Below are 26,505 nucleotides of genomic sequence, written 5' to 3'. Positions count from 1 at the left end.
TATAAGTACTGGCGTTTATAAGTACAGCCGTGAGTGAAATTTCCCGCCAGTACTTATAAACGTAAGAACCACTGACGGGCCGTGAGGAAGGGGTAAACTTTTGAATGGGAAGGATTTGTGCAACGCCACTTGGCAGAAAGGTGGTCCAGAATGTTTGTCGGAGCATGGGCTACTTTAAATTTGGCGGCACAGCCTTTATTGTTATTTTACAGACGATTTTCGTGTCGACTGTGAGCTGTGCCGCCATTGGGGGCTAAGCAGAAGGACGGGGGCAAAGCAGAATTGCGCCGGGGGCGTAGAGGAACGACGGGGGCGAAGCAGATTTTTTGCGGGGGCGAAGCAGAACGGGGCGGGGGCGAAGCAGAACGGCGGGGGCGAAGAGGAAGGAGTTTCATGGGGGTGCTAGCGTCAGGATTTTGGTCGTTTTTTTACGCAAGATTAATTCAAAGCAGCCGCAATTTTAGAGGTATTCTTACTAAACACGTACATTACATGATTGTTGCATAGTGTATATGTCGATCGGTAACTTCTACGCCCCTCTAGAAAAGTAGAATATCTTTGGCACTCGCGATCAAACTTGAATCCAGGATAAAGGGAGTTGGTCAAAGCCGCCTTGCTTTCATGATCATAATGTTGTCGTTTTTGGATGCCACAGCCCCTTACAACTACTCTGAAAGCTTAGCAAACATCCTCGCGTATTTTTAGTGCTTAGAGAAGGCATAGAACTACTTTAAGGTGGTCAGGAAGCCGTATGGAATGCAAGCAACACCGTAGACAGTGTATTTCGGATGTTGTCAAATACAACGGTCTTGAAAAGCACACACAGTGGTGTGATTTTGTAGGAACTCTGTTTCTTACTGTAGTGCTTACATGGAAAGCAAATTTGTATTTTGTTGATGCAGGTTAGGGAGAGCACTACTAGAAGTGCACTCCACAGCTGCCCGACAGCTCACTGAGGCCGCCATGCGGAACAAATTGGAAGCGCAGCGATTCGGCATCTCAGGGTGAGGTGGGAAGAACAGAAGAGTTCATTCTTTCAGATTTCCAAGCCCCATGATATCAAGTAAGAGATGTTTTGTAGGTTGCTCAGGTGGTTTTTCCACCTTACCCTCCTACTAACTAAACACAATTTCAAGGTGGCAAAACAAAAAATATTCTGGATGAGGAAATCTGATTGTCAGTTGTATTTACTGGGGCCCGCAAGCCCTTTTCCGTAGAGCGTAATCGGCAGTTTTAATTCTACGTAGTGTAGACGGACCCCTCTTCGCATTTTGCGTAGAGCGTATTCGCCGTTTTAATTCTACGTAATGCGTTGTAGCCACTTGGAATTTATAGTAAAGCGTAATCGAGAGGTTTCCGAATTCAGCGTGGAGCGTTGTCGGGACCCCCCTTGTAGGCCCTCTTTACTGTGTGCAAGAGGTGCGTGATGGATGAAGATAGGAGTGATACAGAAATGTCAAAGTTTGTTGAGATCTACGATCTATCTATGATGCACTCGCTGACCTGAGGGCTGGAAATTCATTTCTGGGAATAGGCGCACTAGTGCACCCAACCTAAAGGGGCACAGAAAATTTTTTAGGTGCACCATATAAAACAAAACGGTAACAAGTAAAATCTGAGATTTTATACCTCCGGGCTTTTTATTGTATATTTTTCCATGTTGTTTGTTATGTATAGTTGATGGTGTTGAATTTTATGTGTTAGATTTTAGCGTTCCTAGCTGGTTGTGTTATTACAGGTCAACATTTTCATCTGCAGCCCATACCATGTACCCACGGTACATGTCGAGAATGTCTGAGTCAGTATACCACGGTATTTGTAAGTTAAGAAGAAGTCGTAATATACGCCGAAAACATCCAAGATTGCGCAAGAGGGCGTTGACCCCTGACCCATTGGCCCACCCGGAAGTTGCGCTGGCAGCCAGCCCGGCGCCCCGCGCGACCATTTTCACACTCTAAGGGGTGTCCGAAACACGAAATACAAAATATTTTTACGCCCCAAAACACATATACAATAAAAACAAAAAAAACTGCACCATCTACAGCCCATTAGCAGAACATACACCGAGTCCCGTCTACCCCAAAGCGAGATACAACTGCGATAATATTTCTTTCCTCGATACCTGACACCCCCTCTTTGAAAACGTGTACGACACCCACGATACTTAATACACGCCGAAAATCAAAAGAAAAAACCACTTTCACACTCAAAGGGGTGTCCATACGCTGTCAAAACGCATCATTTTCACGCAAAACAACGTGCACCACCTACAGCCCAATAGCAAAACGTATACCAAGTCCCAGACATATCCGTCCACCCAAACGCGAGAAACGGCTGCGAATGTAAAAAGCTTCGTCTCCCACAAAACCCATCCGCGCAGGGATACATCCCTACCCGGAGGTAATTACAGATCTTACTGCTCCTCTTCTGAGCTTGAATCTAAAATAGGAGCTCAAAATCTTTAACTACAACAAGTAGTAAGATTTTGATTACTTTTCTGACACGTCTTCCCTGAAATATATTGCTCACCGACACTTCCCCAGTGGGTTACTCTATGGTCCTCTTTATCAATCATACATTGCAATTTTTTAACTATTATGCTGAGGACTACGTTAATTTTAATAGAAAGCTTCCTATGAGTTGGTTAGTGTTGTATAGTTTGCCCAGTGTTTCCTCTATTACATCAGGACCAATCCTATAACCCCACCCAACTGTGTCAAAACTTAGAAACAGAAGAATGGTCGACCACAGACCCACATACGTATACAAATACTTCCAAAGAAGAAATGGACTTCCACCACTTGAACCTACATATAACGTCAACCCACATGATAGAGGCATTGCATTAGTGGCAGCTGCAGGCTGCCATCAAGATCGATGCAAATATTGTTGTGCAAGCAATTTACCGTGGTCCCAAACTGTTACACAGCATTCAATACACTCCACAGTACCAGCTCTATTCAGTAACAAACAAGATCTGTGATTTGCTTTGGTTATAATACATCCAAAAAAATCCAAGGGACTGACAAAAAGTGGAAACCCCAAAAGTCGTCACCTGGAAATAATCTGTGGTCAAAGCAAGTTAACCAACTGTGTTGACAGCCACTTCTTGTGCTAGAGTTCTGATGTCGAGTCTATACAGATAACCAGGCTATTACTCCACTAATCCTTACTGTGAGCTAGTATTAAGCGTATCCACAGAGAACAAAGGGAAACCCAAATCTACCTATTACAGGCTGCAGCTGAGACGACGACAGTATCCTTGCTAGAGGGATGGATGTTTTGGTACGAAGTATTCCCGCGAAATGCGGTCAAAGGTCAAACACATGCGTGTGCAACTTTGCAATGGAAAACATGACTGTTACCAAACCCGAATCAATTTAAATGAGATGATAAATACATTTCATTTCTGTCGAGAAAAAAATCCGTTATTTTAGGTAAACCCAACTTTCTCTACGTCATATCCGGTAGTTGCGTGTATCCGGTACTTCCTTACAAGGGAGTTCACATAGTGTGTCAAAGGTGAATGTCCTGAGATGTAAACAGAGCGCGTCAGATGTTTGCATTTCTGCGTCTTTATTTTGCTTTTCTACGTTTCAACGGAGATGGGCGGGGCTGTCTTTGCCCTCAGGTAACCTCCGGTCGACCTCAGAGGGGTCTGCCAGGGCAACTTTTACAGAACTTTCACTACAAATGCTGAGCTGTATAAACGTTGATATGGCGTTCAACACAACGCAAGGCCAAGGAATATTGCAGAGGTGTCTGTCTACGTCTTGGAAGGCCAGACTGTACTGGTATACTGCTGCAGCAGGGTCCGTTAAGGTGAGGTTCGTTAAACTTAAAGCGCAAGTTTAAACTTTACCAACATGCATATGGCCCATGTCCGTTTTATGGTGTTATAGAGTTAGGAATAAGACAGGTGAAGGTGAAGGAATAAGACAGTAGACTGAGTTGTTTTAGTCACGTTCCAGTTTAATTTGTGCCGCTCTACAAATTCTTTACTGCATGCAGCATACCTTGAGGACCCCTTGAGAACTTTTCTGGGAGTAGGAATTACCCAAGTGCAACGTGATTTAACTGCAGTCAGGTCCTTGAAACCAAGGCAACAAACCTTCCTGAACTTAACATTTGGTACCAAAATGCTTAGATCGGTTACAGCAAGGAGCTTAATATAGAACTTTAAACCTTCTTGGTTACAGGGTTATACTTAATATGCAGTGCCGCTTATGCAGCTGAGAGAAATCGAACTCAGTTTACACCCTATCTCTGGGTTGGTGGAAAAAGCGGTCCAGTCCGGACGGGTTAGGGGGTCTGACCTGGTAACCTTTGTACAATTCACTTCCTCCTAGTCCTTAGGCCCTTGTCCTGTGGGACCTATATATATGGCTTGGACATACAGACAGTACCATCTATATAGCACCCTGTTTCTTGTGCATTGCATCACACCGCAGCAAAACGCAACAAATTTGGAAGTAACTTCACCATCGCAGGGCAAAAAAAGTCAGGGGTCTGTCACCTGATTACGACTTCAAATTACTTAAAAATATTGTGTAAAAAAGTCCAGCAGGACAAGGGCTCGTCTGTGGGTAGACTAGCCTGTGTTTACTCAAGCTCTCGGCTGGAGGCTGTGGGGGGCGGCGCCTGACAGGAGCGCGGTTTAGTCAGGCTAGTGGGGAGATCATTTTGATCCCCAAATGAACCTGAACCTTCTTGTCAGTCGTGGTTCAACCATTTTCTGGCACATTTGCAATTGAATACAGTAGAATGACAGAAATTATCAGTGTAACAGCACTTGGGGTTCAAGTGCTGGTAACTATACTAACTCATACCAACAGGTATCCCTCAGTGAAGATGCAGAGAGGCTCCTGTGAAGACTTCGGATAACCTTCATGTCAAACTCCCGCTCCACCCAGTTTGCACCCTCTGGAGATATGCATGCAGCTTTTGCCTTCGATCACCAACGACTCACAACAGCAGGTTAGGTATTTTATTACCATTGACCAATATTAATGGAAAGCACATGGCAAAATTTAATTTTGAATCAGTACTTTGTCCTTGTCCAAAGAAGCCGTAAACCTGAGGCCTGCAGTTATTTATCACAACACTGTAGTAACATGTCATCTCAGTTCCATTGCCATGTAACACCCACATTTAAAACAGCTTCATTCTGTCCTTTGCAGACGGTTACAGAACTTTCTTCATTCAAATTACAACTGTTACAGCAATCATTATCATCATCATCAGTTGACCACGTTGGTCAGGGTTACACAAGATGGAGGGTGCAAGGCGTCTATCCGGGTGACATACCACCATGGTGGAACGAGTTTGCAGTTTTGGGTCTAAGTATTCATAGGCAACATAAAACCAACACAAACATTTTGTGATTCACACTGTACCTTCTTTAACTGCCCCTTGTGGCATACATCGAAGCTGGTGTGTTACGCCGAAGGGCGGTTACATGTATACCGGCTATACAGATACAGATACCCTTTTTTTTGGCTGCAATTACATAAAACCACCACAAATATTTCACGATTCACACTAATCAACTACAACTTTCTTTGAGACCATCTCAGTGCCATTGCTCAATTATTCTACATAATACCTGGAGTCAAACATTTTGTGACACAGGCAAAATATATAGGTTCAAGTTGAACTTAACAATCCATACTTTAGGGACGGTTTATAATACAAACTTTCTTCATTAAAATGACGACAACAATCATTATGATCATATCATATCATCATCAGTTGACCGTGTTGGTCAAGGTTACTACCCTTACTGGGTGGCTTACGCTTTCGTTGGCTGGTCGATACGCTTTTGTTGGCTGGTCGATGATACAAGACTCCATCCGGGTGAATTATCACAGACTACTTTGTGATGAGTTTGCTGTCAACGGTCCCCACCCAAACCGCAAACATAAAACCACCATAAATATCTCACAATCCACAGTACTTTACACCACCTTTTCCATGCCAGTGCCCATTCATTCATCCAATGTAACACTCAGCTTGTGAAAGTCACTCGTGGCAAGATGAGAAAATGATTGATGACAATTTTTGCAGGAAGCAGTTTGTAGTGCAAACCACCAGAAATATTTCACGATTTAGATAACTTTGTATCGCTTTTTTTTCTTGAGGCTAATGCCCAATCATTCTATGTAACATGCAGAGTAAAATCAGCATGTAACACTCGGTAAAAAATTCTGTCATTCAAGAGCATTACAAGTTACAAAAGAGAAGGTTGTGCATCGACTCAGTTGAGGATGACTGCTTTATACTTTTCATATTATCATAGCCGTACAATCAAACAGAAGCCAAAATGCCCTGGTTGTGTATAGCCCTGAACAGCACGCATTGTATCTGCCCTTGGTGCTGAACAACATTCACACTGACAGTCGTCTCTCAGGTTGAGGCATTATGAAGATACTTGAGAGAGAGGTACATAAGCAGTTTCTGACTTACTTACAGGCACACAAGATTCTTAACCCTAGCCAATCTGGCTTTAGACCACTACACTCAACAACTACCACATTAATTGATGTTACAGACTACATTTTAGATAACATTTCCAGTGGGAAACTAGTTGGTTCTGTGTTTCTTGACCTTAAAAAGGCATTCGACACAGTAGACCATGACCGAGGCCAGTGCTCACGTAACACCCTGAGTCAAATCAGCTTTAGAATCAGGGATAGAACCGAAGAGGTGGTACTTTGGTACTGGAGATTTACTGGTAACTTTCTGTATTTCAGTGAGAGGGAAATCAGACAATTACATGTAATGTTCACAGTATGTCAAGTTTGCTGTAAGCGCTACCTGCAGAAACGGCAAACATCAAACCACCACATACATTTCACAGTTCACTTTGCACTGCTTTGTTTTAACATTCTATCCTACAGGGACAAATTGAAAAGACAGAGTGTGATGAGTTTGCTGTGAACGCTCCCCACAAAAAACTGCATCAAACCACCACAAAGCTTTCACAATTCACAGTACTTTTGTACCTTTTTTCTTGAGACCATCTCAGTGCCCAATCGTACCATGTAATACCCAGAGTCCAATCAGCTTGTGGCACTGTCAAACTGCTAGAAAACCCTTGTGCATGAAGGTCAATACCTTTCATGGCCGTACCATCAAACAGCAGCCAAAATGCCCTGGTAGTCTATAGACCAGAACAGCATGGGCTGTACCTGCCCTTGGTGCTGAACAACATTCACACTGACAGTTGTCCCTTAGGTTGCAATTCATTCATCCTTTGCAATTCATTCAAAGGATCAGTGGTAAAACTTCACAAAAACATAAGTGATAGTACTGTCATTCAGAGACAAGGAAATCAGATGACTTCTGTTCACAGTGAACTCTTCAGTGGTTACTTTCTGTCTTTCATGGACTCAGTTGAGGATGGCTACTTTATTCTTTTCATAACCATACCATCAAATAGCAGTCAGTATGGACTGAACCTGCCCTTGGTGCTGAACGATATTCAGAGGAAGTGGTACTTTTCTAGTGGAGATTCAGTGGCATTGACTTTCTATCCGTCAGGGACATTGCCAGACCTTGTCAAAGTGTACTGGACAAAACTTTGCTTGTAGAGGTTCAGTGGTAACTTTCTGCACTTCAGGGACAAGGAAGTCACAGTGTGATAAGTTTGCTGTGAACACTCCAGGCAAAAACTGCAGACATCAAACCTGACCACAGATCTCTCACGATTCACAGAACTTTGTATCACTTTTATCTTGAGGCTATCTCAGTGCCCAATTATTCCATTCAACACCCAGAGACCAATCAGCATGTGACACTGGGAAGAGTGAGGTTTTCAGATCTGAACTTTTCTGGCATATAGAGATAGAGATTGTACATGCCCTTGGTGCTGAACAACATTCATACTGACACAGTGAATTTCCTTCATTCAGAGACAGGGAAATCAGATGACTTCTGTTCACAGTGTGATGATGAGTTCACTGTGAATGCAAACATCAAACCACCACATGTACTTCACGATTCTCAGTTCTTTGTATCACTTTATATTGTTTTGCTGGCAGATATTTATTCTATCCTTCAAGAGCATTGCCAGACCTTGTCAAAGTGTACTAGACTAGACGTTTCTTACCACTGAACCTCTGTAAGCTACTCTGGGACATTGCCAGAACTTGTCAAACAGAAGAAGTGGAGATTCAGTGGTAACTTACGGTCTTTCAGGGATGGCTTTGAAGTTTATATGATGCTCCTCACAAAAACCAGCAAACTTCAAACCACCACAAATATATCAATGATTTCACAATTGTTACTGAGGCCTTTTGTCACTTTGCATGCACTGCTTTGCTGGCAGATATTTATTCTATCCTTCAGAAACATTCCCAGACCTTGTCAAAGTGTACCAGAATAGACATTGCTTTCAGGGGTTCAGTGGTACGTTGAACATTGTATCCTTCAAGAACATTGCCGGACCATGTCAGGGACTCAGGGTGCACTAGTCAGACTAGACCTTGCTTGCAGAGGTTCAGTCACAATTCTGTACGTATGTTGTTTGGGGACATTGCTATAGAACTTGACAAACATAACAAGTGGAAATTTTCTAGTTGAGATTCAGTGGCTGTGACTTCAGGAACATTGCCAGACCTTGTCAAACTGTACTAGACTTTGCACTCAGAGTCTGTCATTTGGGACATTGTCAGAACCTGTCAAACAGAAGTACTTTCCTAGTGGAGATTCAGTGGTATTTCTGTCCTTCACACACAGCTTTAGAATTTGCTGTGAACACTCCGCAAAAACTGCAAACATCAAACCACCACAAAGATATATCACGATTCACAGTTTTTTTCTTCAGGCCTTTGCGTAATTATTCCATGGAACACCCAGAGTCAAATCACATTTTGAAGAAAAATTGATGTTAGACAACTTCTGTCCTTGAGCCAGTTGAGGGAGGTTTGTCAAACTGTAGTAGACTCTGTTCTTTGCTTGCAGAGCTATGCTAGATAGAGCACAGCAAAATAAAGTGCCTTTAATTGGCTCTTTTCATCTTGGAAAACGGTACACAGCTTTCTCCACTTTTCACGGCGGCTTCCGCTATTAACTGAGCTTAGCTCTCTGCAGTATTTGCCGCACAGTGCCTAATTACTAGCCATGAGAAGAAAGTGACACCTACTTGATAAAACACTTGATAAAACATTACAATTGGTTTACTTTAATTGCCTTTCTGAAACATGACAGTAGTGGGCCACCTTCTTATGCCCTCCTCAGTGAAATGGGATTCTTACAGATTCAAATCAAGGCGACAATAAGTTGGTCAAGGACAGTTTGCACTCAGCACTGTGTAAAATACTAGTAGCCAATCAGGACTTGGGATCTTTGTTTGCATGGTATAGAGTAGCACATCAGCACTTGGAGGTCTCTTTTGTACTGTGTTAAGTACAAACTAATAACGTTAGCCAATGACAGCACTTGGGGTCTTTGCAGGTTGTAGAGTAGCCAATTAGGATTGTGTATCTCTGTTCGCTCCATGTTTTTGTTAGCACAGTATAGAGTAGCTAATCAGCACTTTGTATCTCTGTGTGCATTGTGCTTGTCGAAAAGAGCTAGGAGAATTTCCCTGAATTTCAATGAATCTGTAAACACTGTTTGTAGCGTCTGTCTTCTCTTATACGAGCAGTGGAAGATAAGCTCTGTGGTGAGCTAAAACTGGATCATTATAAGATCACTAAATTCCTTTCCTGTTACCAAAAGTTTACAAACTTATTCTGATGAGTTGGTCATTTTTGCCTCAGCAGAGACGGGGCCAATACCGACTGCTGGGCCACTTTGATCTACTGTAAGTTGCTGACTTCACCGTGACTTTCACGTGACTCAAGTTTCGATTCATCTCAACTTGTGCAACTTGCAAGACAGGGCTCGAGAAAACTGGCTGAAAGCTAGCTGCAACCAGTAAGCACTTTACATGTCTATGTTGTTCACCGTCACTTTCATTCGAATGTGTTTTAGGTAAGCAGTGTCTTTTGTATGTCATCAGAAATCTTATTTTCATTTAATTTCATTTCATTTGTTGAAAAGAGCTATAAAGGACAGACAGTTTCCCCCAGTACAATGAGCCTGTAAGTACTCAGTACACTATGCTGATTGTCTGTCTTTTCTGTCATCACCAGTGGGAGATTTGGTCTATAGTGAGCTAACTGGATCATGATCACTAAAATTCCTTTCTTGTTACCAAAGGGTCTAAAAAATTACTAAAAACTTTGAAAAGAAGATCCGCACAAGTCTCCACCTCATCTCATGTTCTCGCGAGACTAGGTCACTCCGTGATCAAGATGTAGTGTCGACATTGAAAATTTGGAGATACGACTGTTTTTACCCTTCAAAAACAGTCACTGATTCTACTTAAACTTTAAAGTTTAAAAATTTGAAATTCTGATGAGTTGCTCGTGTTTGCCCCAACAGAAACGGAGTCAACTGCTGAGCACCTTTGGCCAGTGTTGCTGACTTCACCGTGACTAATCCATGTGACACAAGCGCTAGCTTTGGGTCAACTCAACTTGTGCAGGACACTGGACTCGAGAAAACTGGCTTGATAAAAGCTTGTTGCAACCGGTAAGCACTTTACATGTCTCTAAGTTGTTCACTGTCACTTTCATTTGAATGTGTTCAATAATGTCACATTTTTAGGTAGCAGTGTGTTTTGTCATCAGAAATCTTACTTCTGACTTCCATTTGACTCAAGCTTCCAGTCATTTCAACTTGTGCAAGACTTAAGAAATAAATACAAAATATATACCGGCTATACAGATACAGAAGCTAGTGTGTTACACCGAAGGGCAGTTATACCGGCTATACAGATACAGAAGCTGGTGTGCTACGCCGAAGGCCAGTTATACCGTCTATACAGATACAGAAGCAGGTGTGTTACGCCAAAGGGCGGTTATGCAGGCTGTACAAATACAGATTCTGAAGCTGGTGTAGTGCTGTCTACCGGTTCACTGGACTTGGATCCGACTTGTAAGAATGTTTAGGTTCAAGTCCAAAAAAACCTAAGAGTCCAAACTTATTACCCAAAAAAATAGTACACATAGTACCCGTTTTCTTTCCAAACCACCTAAAACCTTCCATAGATTGAAAAATCTTTGCTGCAAAATGAGGATATACATGTAGCTGTATATCTGCCATTCAAAATACAGGACAATTTGGTTGCAATGGCCAAACAGTAACTTTTAAAATTACTTTCCCAAGCCATGAATACCTGGGAAGCTGAGACTCTGGCCTCGGACAGTGCAGGCCGGAGAATCCAGACAGAGGGGAGGAAGGTGCCAGATCCTGGTCTGAGTACTTAATAGGCAGGTTACTATTAAAGGCAGGCCACGTCTTGCCTATTCCTTAGTGAGTGACAAAAGCTAGTGGATACTAGCTGAAACGTCTGACCGTTTCCAAAATCATATCCATGCAGTTGCTTGAGTAACTGCTTTCTGGCGTATCATATTACCTGGATGTCTAACCTTCATCGACGTACTCCTTAGTGAACCTTGGTCTACCTGGCCAAGGCAGTTCAAGCACTCAAATTTCGAGGTAAAAGAGTCTCTCAATCAAAAACCAAAAGAAATCCAACTCATTTCTGTAAACCATTTCCATCACAAAGTGTTGTCCATAACCCACAAACCATTACGCCCCTTAACCAGCATGTAATAAAGCACCTTTTAGATCCCGGGTACACAAGACTAGGGCAGCTCTGGGGAGAAAGGATCATTGGGATTGTAACGTTACCTTGTTGGACTTAGTCTTGTTTAAGTATCATAGAAGTATGATACTGTTGTTTGTTTTTTCTTGGGGGTTGGGGGATGTCAGAGATGGGGCTTTTTGCAAGCGTGATGAAATAGATCACCGTATAGCGTGCCAATACGAGATGGGGTCCGCCAGGCCTCCATTCGGGTGATTTAAATCTAATCACCAACTTGCCGCACAATAGGAATCAGTTCAATATGATCATTGTCTCTTTTAGTTTAACTGACCACAGTGTGATGATTCATTATTACACATTATTGTCATTCTTAGACCTACATGATTGTATACCTAATCTGTAGACTAACCTATAAGGAAGTACATTAATCTATTAAATAACCTATTCCCTAACCTATTGACTTAAACATACATGTATAAGGAAGTTGTTGTTTTTATTAACTGCCTATGCTACACATACATTGCAACGATTTCATTTTTTTTAGGCTAGGCTATTACCTAACCTATAAGTAAACTAAACTAACCTAATTAACTCATTACCTATCAACCTGTAAGTAAACTAACCTATTACCTAACCTAACCTATATCCTAACCAATTAACCTTAGTTAACGGGTCAACTTATCTATATCTACCTTAGTTAGAAATAAAGTTATGATTAACAAAATGTCAATTATGCAAAGTTTGGAAGTTTATCAACTTAGAAAAGAAAGCAGTACCTTTGCTTAACATTTAATACATGTAACACATACACGCAATATTATTATGCAAACTCGGACACTTTATCAAGTTCACCAACTTGAAGGGATGTCCTGTGTCCTTTTTGTTTTTGTAACACACAAACACATTCACGCACTTAAATAAAGAGAACAATAAATACCAGTTATGCAAGACCTTTTCGCAAGTTAATCAACTTCAAGGAAGGTCCTGCTTTGTCAAACGGTTGACTTAACACCAAGCATTCAAATTAATGTTATGATTTCACAGCTTATATCAAACTGTTCAATAACGTATTGACTTCATCTTCTAAGGAAGTTAGCAGCTACTTGCCGAGTCTGTTTTTTTTTAGAGTCTCCGCTACACATACAAGCGTATCTATTTGATTTTTCAAGGTTATCGTAACTAAGTGGCAATTGCTATAGCTAGTAGCTATACCTGTCCAGACTTTTTTTTTTTAGAGTATCAGCTACAAGTGTAACGATTTAATGTTTACATACAGATGCTGCTTTGGGACATTTTTCTTTCTTTTCTTTTTTTTCTTTCTTTCTTTTTTCTTTTCTTTCTTTTTTGTTTTCTTTCTTTTTTGTTTTCTTTTTTTTTGTTTTCTTTTTTTTCTTTAAGCCACCTCCCAGGCCTGAGTGTAGTGTCCAAACTGGTCTTACTCAGTATGACATGATCCATCTCTGTGTTGTAGCCAGTCGTTTTAGTCAGTTCCAGTCAACTGTGTGGTATGAAATTCAATATGGCTCAGTCTGCAGGATGTAGATGTACAGTAGATCAAGTGCAGGAATTTTTCAGTACACAGTTCTTCCTTTGTAGGCTGATGTTTCCACAGGTTTGTTTAGAACAGGAAAACTTGTAACATTCGAGGGTAGGTTCCATCCAGCTTGTTCTCCAGGCTTTTTGTCCGGATCCATGGTTCAAGGTTCATGGTGGGCAGTTGGCAGAGTTCTCTAGCACAGTCATTGTATGACTGTAGGTTTGGCCATGGAGATCAGTTAGCGGGATCCTATAGGCCCTTACTAGGGTTCGAGTTGGCGTTAGGAAGGGCATCCAGTCATAAAAAGTCTTGCTTCAAAAAAGGCTTGCACTTGATGCAAGCATGTCTAACGCCCAGTTCAAGGGGAAAAAAGACACCTCAAAATCACCAAATGGTCAAAGGTTTTGCCCTCGCTGTCTTGAGAAGGGCTTAGACTGTCGTGATGGTCACCTCCAGCATTCAGAACAGTACTGGAGAATCTCTTCTCCATTTTACCAGGGATAATTAGAGATGACTTCCTACACATGGCTCAGGCGAAGACAAGTTGCAGTGTTGCTTCTGTAGTGCTGCTGCATTGTGCAGAAATCCCAGCTCTCAGAATCCTTAGATTTGACGTGCGGACTCTTGCAATCCTTTCAAGACGGTCACCCTCAGCATTCTGAACAGTTCTCTTTTCCGTTTTACCAGGACATGGCTGCGAAGACAAGTAGCAGTGTTTCTTGCCGCAATGTGCTTCCACCTCTCTGAATCCTTTGATTCGACGTGTGGATGTTGTGCTGACTATTGTGCTTCAAAAGCACGCTGAGCCACAGTTCTCTGAAGGCAGCGTCTTCAACTGTTGAGGAAGAAAAAGAACTGGTTATTATTTGATCACACATTTAAGAACAACAAGCTCATTAGTCAAGGGCTAAATTGCAGTGTACTACACGGTGGATTGTTATTATAATAGCTCAGTGCAGCTAAAAAAAAGAAAATTTTCAGTTGACAGAGTCGGGGAAAATGTGTTCTAAGTCAAATACATCCAAGTTGACTTGGAAAAAGCATTGTGTAAATCGTACCTATGTCAAATCAGCTCAAAATATTTACCTGTAATGACTGCGGCTTCATCTCAACGTCTCCAGAATGTGTGCTTCCACCTCACTGAAGTGATCCTGCAATCTTGGTTGGAGCAGGACGGACCGAGTCCAAAGCACACTGAGCCACGTCTTCAACTGATGGTGAATGAAGAAAAAGAACTGGTTATTATTTGATCTCACATTAAAGAACAACCAGCTCAAATGCTGATGAAATGAAGAAAAAGCACATGAAAGCATGGCCCAATATACACAGTCACGCGTTCTCCATGTAATACAAATGGAACACACAACTTTGGCCTCTCAGTAGCATTAAGTTCAATTTACACAGAAAAATGTGTCAAATTGTGCCTATGTCACTAATAAGCTCAAAACATTTACCTATAATGACTGAGGCTGCATCTCAGTGTCTCCGAGGGATGTTCTTTTTGCTGGCAGATGACATCCAGTTGACTCTGGTGACCCCTGAAGCTCCCTGGGTGTGCTGAAGACTTCTTCAGTCCTCCCAACTTGTTCCGGGGTGTACTGTAGGGTGCTCCTGGTTCTGATGAAGTGAGCACCAGTGGTTTATCACTTCCTGGTCCATGAAGTACATATGACATGTACTTGCGACGTCAGGCAATCCCTGTGTTGAAATCCTCCTGAGCACGAGACAGCGACGGCTCTGGAAGTCCCAAGCTGAGTTCATCTGACAATTTTTTTTTTTAAACATGTAGACTCATCAGCATGGGCTGAAGCTGTTCCCCTTTCGTGCTCGTAGGCTGTGTGTTGAGTCAGCTCCTATGGAGGTCCCAAGAAGTTCATCTGACTTTTTTTTTTTTCAACATGTAGGCTCATCAGCATAGCCCATTGCCCGGTTACGATGGCAGGCAGTCCGCGTGTTGAAATCCTCTTGACAACGTAGAATGTCCTGTTCCAAACACCCAAGAAATTCATCTCACGTCTTTTTTTTTTTTTGCGACATGTTGTAGACAACAGCTTGGGTTGAAAGCTCCTCCTCAGAACGTGGGACTGTCTCCTTCTAAGTCCGTCACCTCTTGTTGCCTTGTGAGGATGATGTCTGTGCATTGCACCTTTTCGCTCGGTAACGTGATGTCTCTACTTCCAAGGCTGCTATTCTTCTTTAGCCTGTTGTAACGAGTTGAACTTCTAGGGTGACGTCCGTGTTTCATCAGCAACTACTGGAAACTTTGATCACTGGGATGTGGCTTTTTTTCTTCTTTTTTTTCCTTTTTCTTTTTTTTCTTGTCCCTTGCAGCATTTACATTATGACACAGCTTTTGTCAATGAACCATCACACTTAAGTCAGAATGCATTAAGTCAGACTCTATGGTTTTAGTTTAAGTCCAAGGTAAACAACTGAGGAAAGCCATAAGGAAAAAGGGATGGGAATCAGTAACTAGGAAATGAAAGGTGCAGGAATTACATACTGATAACACTCAACAACAATAAAAACTATCTACATTGGACAACTCAAAGAAATGGAAAAAGTTGACAGAAAGCTGAAATTTCTCCTATGTATATTTTGTTGGCTTTTGAAAGGGAGATTCTTTGATTCAAGGTTTCAGAACTGAAATTGCCTCTGACTTAGAGGTAGACTCAAGTCTACTAAGGGACTATTAGTTAAAGGTAATAGTTTGGAATGCCAGAAGCGTCTGTGCTGCAATGCAATGTGCCTGCCTGCCTACATGTATATGTACAGGCCAGGTACTGGCCCCTTGCTCCCCTCCGTCAGATACTTCCATCCAGCTCTATCAAGGGCAATATTCTCTGCAATGTGAACCAGTCAAAATTGCCCTGAGGAAGGTGACAGACGGTCACCGAAACGTCGGCTGAATAAAAGACTTCGTTGTCAAAAAGAGTCTCTTTACTCACAAGTGTCTTACCAAGGAGTTAAAAACAGACATGCACTGTGAGAGATGCCCGGAAGCTGATAATTAGGCCATGTTGATTTGATTATATGGATGACATCCTCCGGGAGCCCGGCGAGAGTTCGAGACGACACGTCCTTTGCCGACGCTGTGAGGGCCCCGCCGCAGAGACCACCGGGTTTTCGAGGGCGAGGCACCCCGAGAAGCCTATGGTAGTAAAACAGGTTAAAAATCTCCCATCATTTCTACTATGTAACGCAAGGTCCTTAGTTAATAAGCTTGACGATCTAGCTGACTCAATGACTAGACATGGAATTGACATAAGTGTAGTATCTGAGACATGGTTCTCACCCAACCATCCAACTGAATGTACACATATAGATGGTTTTAGTCTGTTCTCTAAATGTCGCACCAGTCGTGGTGGCGGCGTTGCCATTTACGTTAGAGAAACAATACCTGTGGAAGTTATTGATTTTATTGAAACACCTATAGAACTAGAATGTTTATGGATATTAGTTAAACCGTATTGGACACCGCGTCGAATTACAAACATTGCCATTTGTGTTGTCTACAATCCTCCAAACTCGATGTACGAGGACATGTTAGCCAAATATTTGATTGACAGCGTTGATAAGATTATTACAAAATACCCACAAGTGGGGATCTGTGTAATGGGAGACTTCAACAGATTTGAGATCAAAAGTCTTATAAATGGAAGTCAGCTCGAACAGGTAGTAAATCAGCCTACTAGGGGTGAGGCTGTGCTTGACTTAATAATATCAAATTTGAAGTCCTTCTATTTAAATCCCCGTATTGAAGAGCCCCTCGGCCTTAGTGATCACAATACTGTTATATGGATGCCCAAAGACCATAAGCCGAGCAACAGGAAAATAACGTCCACCTTCCGACAAATGAGAGATTCCAACGTCCGATCCTTCGGACGCTGGATTTCGGCCTACCCGTGGACCGAAGTCATCGATGCCCCAGATGTCCAAAGCAAAATAGACAAATTTTACCACATACTACATGTCCAAATAAATAAACATTTTCCCTATAAATCTATAGTTAAACACAACACTGACAAACAGTGGATAACTGCCCAAATCAAATCTACAATAAAACGACGTCAAAATGCATTTCATACTGGAAACATGACACTTTATCGAAGTCTACGTAATAAGGTTATTCGTCTATGTACAAAAGCAAAAAAGCAACACTATGTCTCCAAAGTAAAACATCTTAAGACAGATAACCCTGCTAAGTGGCATAGTTCTCTCCGTAAAATGTTAAATTCTCGTAAACCACCGGTGTCTATTAATCTTCCCAATGACCCTAATGCAAATGAAGAAGACACAGCAAATATAATTAATAGGCATTTTTCCTCTATTGTGAATGATTTACCCCCCTTGGACCTGACCTCAATACCTTCATACTTACCGTCCCCCTCAAAACCACCAAAAATTTGGCCATGGGAGTTATACGAAACATTAAAAGGACTCAACCCTAATAAAAGTAGTGGTCCGGATGACTTACCGCCCAAAATTGTTAAAATGTACGCGGCTGAGTTCAGTGACGTCTTATCTCATATATTTAATTCATCTTTAGATGAAGGATATGTCCCTACTCAATGGAAACAAGCAATTATAACCCCAGTTCCTAAGAAGATACCAGCCTCTCTCGAAACATTAAGACCAATATCCCTGACCTCGATTCTTATAAAGACATTTGAATCCTACATCGTTAAGTGGATTCTTCAGGACATAGGCAAAGTGATAGATCCCAATCAGTTTGGAAGCAGGAAAGGAAGGTCTACGGTCCATTATCTAACCAGTTTAATTAACTACATAGTCCTTGGTGCTGAAACCCCTAAAAGCGTTCAAACACTACTAATAACTGATTTCAGTAAAGCATTCGATAGGATAACCACACCAAGCTAATTAACAAGATGTTGACATGTGGGGTAAGGGCGTCAATTATGCCTTGGATATGTAGCTTCCTTACAAACCGTAGCCAGTGCGTCCGATACCGTACCAAATCCTCAACCTGGGAGGGAATCTCATCTGGAGTGCCTCAAGGCACTAAATTGGGGCCGATTCTTTTTCTTATATATGCCAATGACGCCTTACAAGATGACATTCTAAATCGTTATAAATACGTAGATGACCTGTCGTTATGCGAGAGCAGACTTTTCTGTGAAGCGAGCCTAATTCAATCATCTATGGACCGACTAGACTCTTGGGCAATTAATAATGACATGAAGCTAAATGACGAGAAGTGTATGCTCATGACCTTTTCCTTTATGAGAGACTGTCCCCCACCCCCTAATATAACACTTCATAATAAGCCCCTTATATATACCGAATCCGCCTGTATTCTCGGTTTATGGCTCTCGGGGGACCTGAAATGGGACAAACATATTGAAATTATAACAAAGAAGGGGAGCTCACGTCTTTTCTGGCTGAAGAAACTGAAACATTCCGGACTCCCTGTTCAAGACCTTTAGCGATTTCTACCAAGGATACATACGCCCGACCCTTGAATATGCGGCCCCAGTTTGGAATTCAAGTATCTCTGTACATCAAGTAATAAAAATCGAACGCATACAAAAACGAGCAGTAAAGATAATCCTTGGCCCCCTGTACACGTCTTACAACATCGCCCTGTCCCAATTATGTTTGCCGTCCCTAGAGAAAAGAAGAGAAACCCTTAGCCTTAAGTTTGCAAAGTCCCTCCTTAACTCCCCTTCGTTCCGACATTGGTTACCCCCATCCCGCTCAGACATCCATGGCAGATGCCTGAAGGGGGCAAACCAACTCGACATCCCTTTGACGAAAACAAAGCGGTACAAAACGAGCCCAATCCCCTATTTCACTGACTTGTTAAATAAACAAGTAGACATACGTTGAAATCTCCCAGTACCGGACCAATATTGTTTTTAATCACTTATATATCTAATTTATAACTGCGTACAGCTAGTATTTGTTTAAGTTGTTTGTACCTAGTTTGTCAATGTCCTTTGTTTGTTTAGCCCACCTTATTGTTTAATTGTTTTTAAACCTGTGTACGCAATTCAGCGGTTTAAACGCTGCCATGTACAAGGATTGTTGTCAATAAACTATTATTATTATTATTATTAAAACTGATGCGCGCGTGCGAATAAAAAAAAAGTTTTGCAAAAAAAAAAAAGTTCTTTTCATTATGAAATCTACGTGGTCATGAGGGTACCGGTTGAGCAAATGGGACAGAACATGGTTTGGCGAATAATCTAGTCTTCAAGTTCATTTCTTTACAATTTCGTCTTTTTCGTTTGATTTTGGCATTCTACGATATTGGTATAGTTTTTATTAATTTTTTTTGTAACTTATGGTATATTTTTTGCTCATTTTGCAACTGTTTTGTACGATTTACAGTATGGTTGAAAACTTTTTTTTTTTTTTGGAAACGGCCGAAAATTCATGCGCGCGCGGATGTCATCCATATAATCAAATCAACATGGCCTTACCTAACTTAGGAAACAGGGAATACACACCAATATGTCTTGTGTTTCACAGGCTTAGAAACAGTTCGATCTGCATGCCCATAGATTTTGAATGGGGGGGGGGGTTCTTCCCAATTTTGAAAAAATGAACCTTCTGAAATGGCATTTCCTGCGTTTTTTAAAGGATTTCAAAGAAAAAATCAGACATACCTTTTTTCAAATCACAAAGTGAGCCGTTTTCCTACAATTCCAGCCTCGCTGGTGACACAAATCAGTCCAATTCTTTTAAAGAAAAATCTTTAACCTTTAGATAAAAAAGTGGACATTTGAAAGCTGTACAGTCACTTTACACTCTTGGATTGGTCGGTCGATTTCTGTTGTGCACTGTGTTCTGTACCAGGCCTGTCCTTGGTGCTGAAATACACCTTAACTAAATAATGGCTTTGACAGCTACAGTCATTTTACATGTCCTGATGGCTCAAAGTAACATCTAAATGTCTGTTATGCAGTGTTATAATGTGCTGTATAAGACCTGTCCTTGGTGCTGAACTTTTTCATAAATGCACACCCTCACAAAAATGATGATTGAGCCTTATGGAGGGGGGGCCGGGTTCGTCCAGACGGCTACAGGCATGATCTGCACATTCAAGCATTTATTAATACAATGTAGGTGCTAAAAGAGGCTTGAACACAGCAGCAAAAAGGGCCAAAAGGAGGCAGGCAACACCAGAAACATCTCTGCCCGCACAATCTGTATTCTGTATCAGTAAAGACAGTATAACCACCCTTCGGCGTAACACACCAGCTTCTGTATCTGTATAGCCGGTATAACCGCCCTTCAGCGAAACACACGCTGGCTGTAATTTAGTGTAAAAGGGAGCATTGCAAATCTGCCATCAAAATTTTGAAAGAGAACTTCAGGATGTTGCCACGAATGGAAGTTCAAATGTTTTAAAAGCGCCACCCGCTGATGCTTGCCAAAACTGAAGCTAAAATACACCTGATTCTTCACACATTAGTCATCACTATTCGATGGGCTGCTTTTTCATAAGATATTCATCATTTTTACTGACAGTCAATTTTCCCTACGGTCTAGCAGTGTATTCATTTCACTCCTTGGGTGTGTACTAGGCAAAATTTATCAGCAATCTTCTTACAGGGCCCCAGGGTTTTTTGGAGAGCCTGGCTGATCTGATCCAAAAATTCAGTCTAACAATTATTGCCTAGTAGTACCCTGTATACTGGTACCATATCAGTGCATCAGGACCTCAGAGGGCTATAAACTTGTATGTCCAGGATGTGTCCTTTAATTTGCTTGTGGGGGAATCACAAATATTTCACCCGATCTACTCGATAGAAATTTGCTTCTGAAAATGCAAAGTAAAATTTGGAGGTGCACAACTTAAGATTAAGTATGTAGGTAATCAGCAGATCGGCTTTGCAAAGTTTGGATATGGTTGGTGCAGAAGGTTGCATTTGCAGCCAGTATTCCGAGCCCTGCATGGTTGAACAAAGTCACTCCCTGATCTCAGAGTCCACGCAAAGTTCTTGTGTTAGTGCTTCTTTTCTTCCGCTAGTGTAACAGCACCACTAATTGATTGGCCCAGTCCAACAAGTCCAAACCTTTAGGCCTTAAACGGTTAATGTCGCGTTTCATTCGTAAGCTAGATATTCTCTAAATCCATGCGAAGTGCTGAGTAGTTTTGTGCTACTTTTCTTCTGCTAGTGTGTAAGAGTGGGGTCCAAGCACCACTAATTTACTTGCCCAGTCCAACAAGTCCAAACCTTTTGGCCTAATGGTTAGTGCGTTGTATTCTTAAGCTAGATCTTCTCCAAGTCCACGCGAAGTGCTGACATATTTTTGTGCCCAGTCAAAAGCATCTGGACCTTTTGGCCTAATGGTTGGCGTGTTGCATTCGTAAGCTTCTCCAAGTCCATGCGAGTGCTGACATATTTTTGTGCTACTCTTCTTCTGCTAGTGTGCAACAGTGGGGTTCAAGCACCACTAATTTAATTGCCCAGTCAAAAGCATCTGGACCTTTTGGCTTGACGGTTAGCACGTTGTGTTCGTAAGCTAGCTGCCCGGGTTTGGCACGGGTTTGATTCCCGGGAGCCATTCTTGACTGTACTACTCGTCTATTGTTTAACTAGTGTCAGGACCAAACACCCAGCACTCGGATGTTACTCAATCACGCAGGCTGAGGAATTACATATTTCAAGTGCAGCTCCTGAAGTGGCCCCTCCCTTGAGTAAGCGGCGCCTGCAAACTCAAGGTCACAGCATAAAACTCTGGGAGAAAACACGATTGTCGTCCCTCAGCCGCCAAGATTGAGCACAGCTTCAAATGTATTGTCTGGGTGTCTTGCCTCCGGTTTAAGTCTAACTTTTACAGTTGTTTGATGCAGTCAAGCCTTTACAAATTGATATAAAGTTCAGCACCTGGCCAACATTGTGACCTTAACCTGCTGGGATCTTGCCTACGTACAGTTTTAGTCTTGTACAGTTGTTTGATATAGTCATTACCAATGAAAGTACACTTATTGGTTGTCGCTAAATATCAGACCCCAGTCACTCTCAAAAAATTGAACCAGTACTGTTCAGTCATGAAATCGTTTTGGAATTTTTCTACATGTCGGTTAGACTAGAGCGTTGACGCAGCTCTCCACTGATCCTAATTGCATCCTTAGTCATTGGAAACGAGCCGACAAACTTGAGCTGATTTTGACATGTTTTAAACCCTGAACCCGACTAAGAATTTTAGTTAAGTGTCAAACCTTCACTCATGGTTTCCTTCACTATAGGAATCCCTGAAACTGACTGTTCTGCTACCACTCAAAACAGATCGAAGAGGCATGTGACCAGAGCCTTCAACATTTCAGAGCCAGTCGCCAACTCATCGCATGGTAAGTTTTGCTGTACTGTAATATCGATACTCAGGTACATTGGGCAGCAAGTTTCCATCTTGACCGAACAGCAGCCAATTTCTCTGCCCCTTTCCATGATATGTTGGCTTTTCACAGTTTACCACAATTGTAATGTACCACTGTTCACATATTCTGCATTTGCACCACAGGTTTGAAAGTCAATACCACTGGACCCACATTGTGAATTTGCACCACTGTTCTGCAAGTCAATACAATGTACCACTGTGCCCACATTGTGAATTTGCCACAGTTTTGAAAGTCAGTAGAATGTACCACTGTGCCCACATTGTCAATTTGCACCACTTTTGAAAGTCAGTACCACTGTGCCCACATTGTCAATTCGCACCACTGTTTTGAAAGTCAGTACCACTGTGCCCACATTGTCAATTTGCACCACAGTTTTGAAAGTCAGTACCACTGTGCCCACAATGTTTTATGAGATTGCACCACATGACCCCAGTTGATTTAGATTGATTTGTTTAAATGGATTTATTAGATTATTTTTTTATTTGGATTTATTAAGATTAGATTGATTTGTTTGAATTGAAGTTTGCGGGAACTTGAGTTCGCAAAACAGTTGTTGGTGGTCTGAGTTTGCAGCAGATCCAGGGAGTAAGTAGAGACACACAGAATGTTCACTTGCTTTTGGGTTTGCAGTTAAAGCAAGGGGACAGTTATGTTGGTTGTACTGTACAGTAATACTCTGGTTGTGTTTTTTCGAAAACAACTCAGGTTTGTAAAATGTTGTACTGTGATACTCAACGTTGTGTCAAAGAAAACTCCAATGTGTAAACGAAACTCCAATTTGTTAAACAAAGGCTCCAAATTATTGTCCAATGTGTAAAGCCAATGGCCAATGCTGTTGTTTGCAAGCACTGGGGGTTGTTTGGAATTTTGTTGCCGTTAGCTGCCGTTAGCCGCCTGAAGCGTTACCGGGAGGCACCGCGTGGAGGTGGCAGACGGACTTTGCCTCCCTTCTTTTCTTTTTGGGTTTTATCAATTTTATAGTTTTTTTTTAGTTTTATTTTTTTTATTTTTTTTGTGTTTTTTAAGTTTTTAAAGTGCAATCCCATCCCCCCACCCCCCCTTCAAGTGGGACAGTAGTATTGAACACTCACTCACTCACACACACACTCACACTCACACTAACTTACACTCACACACACACACACTCATTCACTCACTCACTCACACACTCACTAACTTACACTCACTCACTCTTACACTCACTCATTCACTCACACTCACACACACACACACACACACACACACACACACACACACTTACACCCACTCACTCACACTAACTTACACTCACACACACACACACACACACTGTGACACTCACTCATTATTCACACACTCACACTCACACACTCACTAACTTACACTCACTCACTCACTCACTCAATCACACTAACTTACACTCACTCATTCACTCACACACTCACTCACACTAACTTACACTCACACACACACACACACACACTCACTCATTCACTCACTCACTCACTCAATCGCTCAATCACACACTTTCGCACTCACTCACTCACACTCTCACTCACTCATCCACTCACACACGCACTCACTCACTCACTCACTCACAGTGGGATAGTGGTATACAAACTCTAAGTGGGACAGTGGTATACAAAGTTTTAACACAAAAACTCTTACCAACAGGCCGTTATACATGGATTCACAAAAACTCCTAACGCCGCCTCGGCCTCTTCCGTGCTGGCGGTACCCACTGGAACCTGGGTCATCTTCTGTGAGAGAAAAACACAGTCAGGCAGGAGACACGTTAGCAGTCAGTACAATTGACCTGTTTGACTTTCATGGATCGCATAAACTGCTGACGTCACAGCCCGGTATCCAGTCTTACGTGATTGGGGGTATTGGGGTGTTCGGGCAGGTTGTGCCTTTGGGGGCTCTAATAGCTTCCCCCGCCCAGTGCAACAGACCGTCCCGATAGGAGAGCTACGCTAATAAGAGACAGTATGCTTGGGGATTTGGTTTCCCCCCAACACAATAGGGCTAATCAATCTCTCATGAAATACACACCGGGAAACCTATGTGAGGCGGGCGGGACAGAGCTCTTTCGCCCCCGACCACGATCAGACTGGATACCAGGCTTATACTGACGTCACAGGCAATCATTTTCGTGATGTCTGCTAATAGCACCTCGAGATCAGATGTCAGTACAAATCAACTTTAAGTTAACTTGTGGTATGTAATGCCACCATACAATGTTGGTGCCGGCTTTTTTCCTGTCATTTCCGGTGATATTATCGAGAAAATAGACACCAACTTTTTGTTATTATAGTGATCTGCCAGGGGGGACACCGCGAGCACAAGCCACGTTCGACTTTCGCGTTCTAGAACGTCTTTCTTTCGAAATGTTCATACTGCGAAACAATTTCTATTCCAAATGTCCCTCCAGTGAAATACAACTTACAGACACAACCATATCTTTTCACTGCAAACACATTTAAAATCAGCGCCCATACAATAGTCATAAACATAAACAATGGGCAACCCACATCTGGTTGTGACGACCCACCCTAACGTCTTGTTTGTTTGTTTGTTTGTTTCGCATAACCGGTAAACCGCCTTTAGGCGTAACACACCAGTTTTGTACATGTGCGTACATGTACAAGCTACGTAAGACCAGACTGTACGTCCCCACGTCTTCTTGAGAAAAAAAAAATCGGTACATCTGTAAATCAGCAACTTACCGAATCTTTGAGGCCGACGCTTGATTCTGTGGCCGCGACCAAGCTGAAACAATGAATAGATGGATATTACTATAGATAAGTTATAATCCCAATTTGATTTCTTGGTTAACGGATTTTTCTAGAAAAATAATGGAGCGGGCGGGCGAAAAAAAAATAAAAATAAAAACAGGCCCAGGCATCCTATTATGGCCCAAATTGGTATGATAGGAGCCATGAAGTCAAAACACCAGGCTGGTTCAAAATTTAAACAATGAATTTTGAACTTTTAATGATACCATTGCATTGAAAGATGGAATAACTGTAACAACTAGTATGAAAAGGACTGTTTTCAACTGTTCAGGGCAAAATATGAGCATTCTGCAGTTGATTCTGAATTTTTATTTTATTTGCAAATCAGAAAAAAATGAAGCGGGCGAATCCGTTAACCAAGAAATTAAATTGGTGTGGCCTTAGGGCAATTTCTGTTTCACACTCACACACACATGCACACATCCATACACATGCATTCATACACATGCACACATATACACACATGTACAGATAGCCCTGCAGTTCCAGAGCAAGCCGCTAGGGGGCCAAAACTCACGTCACTTCTTCCCCAGCTACCTATCATCTAAGAGCTACCTATCATCCAAATTTCGTCACCCTAGCATGTTTAGATTATGAGACATCAAAAACGGAAGTTCAGCTGCAGTACCATAACCAGCCACCAGGGGGCCCAAAATCTAATCATTTTGAGGTCTCATCAAGACCTACCCATTTACCAAATATGAAGTCAATCCATCAAGGCCTTCTCAAGACACACAGACACACACACGAACGCCTCTGAAAACATCAACCTTCTTGGCGAAGGTAATTATACACACACACATCCATACACATGCACACACACATACACATGTATACGCACACACACACACACACATACACGTCGTATTACACTTTACACACACATACATACACACTTACACTAACAAACGCTACCATAAATGTAACCTTCTGGCAAAGCTACTCAACATGCAGAAATACAAACACATAAAACACTTACTTGTTCTGCTGGTTGCTGCTGGCCGGCTGGCACAGGGGGAGGAACAGGTGGAATAATAGCAACAGGCGGAACGATAGCGATAGGAAGATTAGCAGCGGGAGGATTAGCAAGAGGCTGTGGCTGTGGGTTTGGTGGCTGTTGCTGTGGGTTTGGTGGCTGTTGCTGTGGGTTTGGTGCTGT

The 26,505-nt window shown here is 42.0% G+C and overlaps 1 pseudogene; it reads left to right on the top strand.

Annotated features, from left to right (window-relative positions):
- LOC109487921 overlaps window positions 1-26,505 on the top strand; it is a 31,294-nt pseudogene that overhangs the window by 4,645 nt on the left and 144 nt on the right.

This window comes from Branchiostoma belcheri, unplaced genomic scaffold (genome assembly GCF_001625305.1).
Source record: "Branchiostoma belcheri isolate BF01 breed outbred unplaced genomic scaffold, Haploidv18h27 scaffold90, whole genome shotgun sequence".
Lineage (NCBI taxonomy): Eukaryota > Metazoa > Chordata > Leptocardii > Amphioxiformes > Branchiostomatidae > Branchiostoma > Branchiostoma belcheri.
The sequence above is the reverse complement of the archived record's forward strand: the minus strand, read 5'-3'. Positions and strand labels throughout refer to the sequence as shown.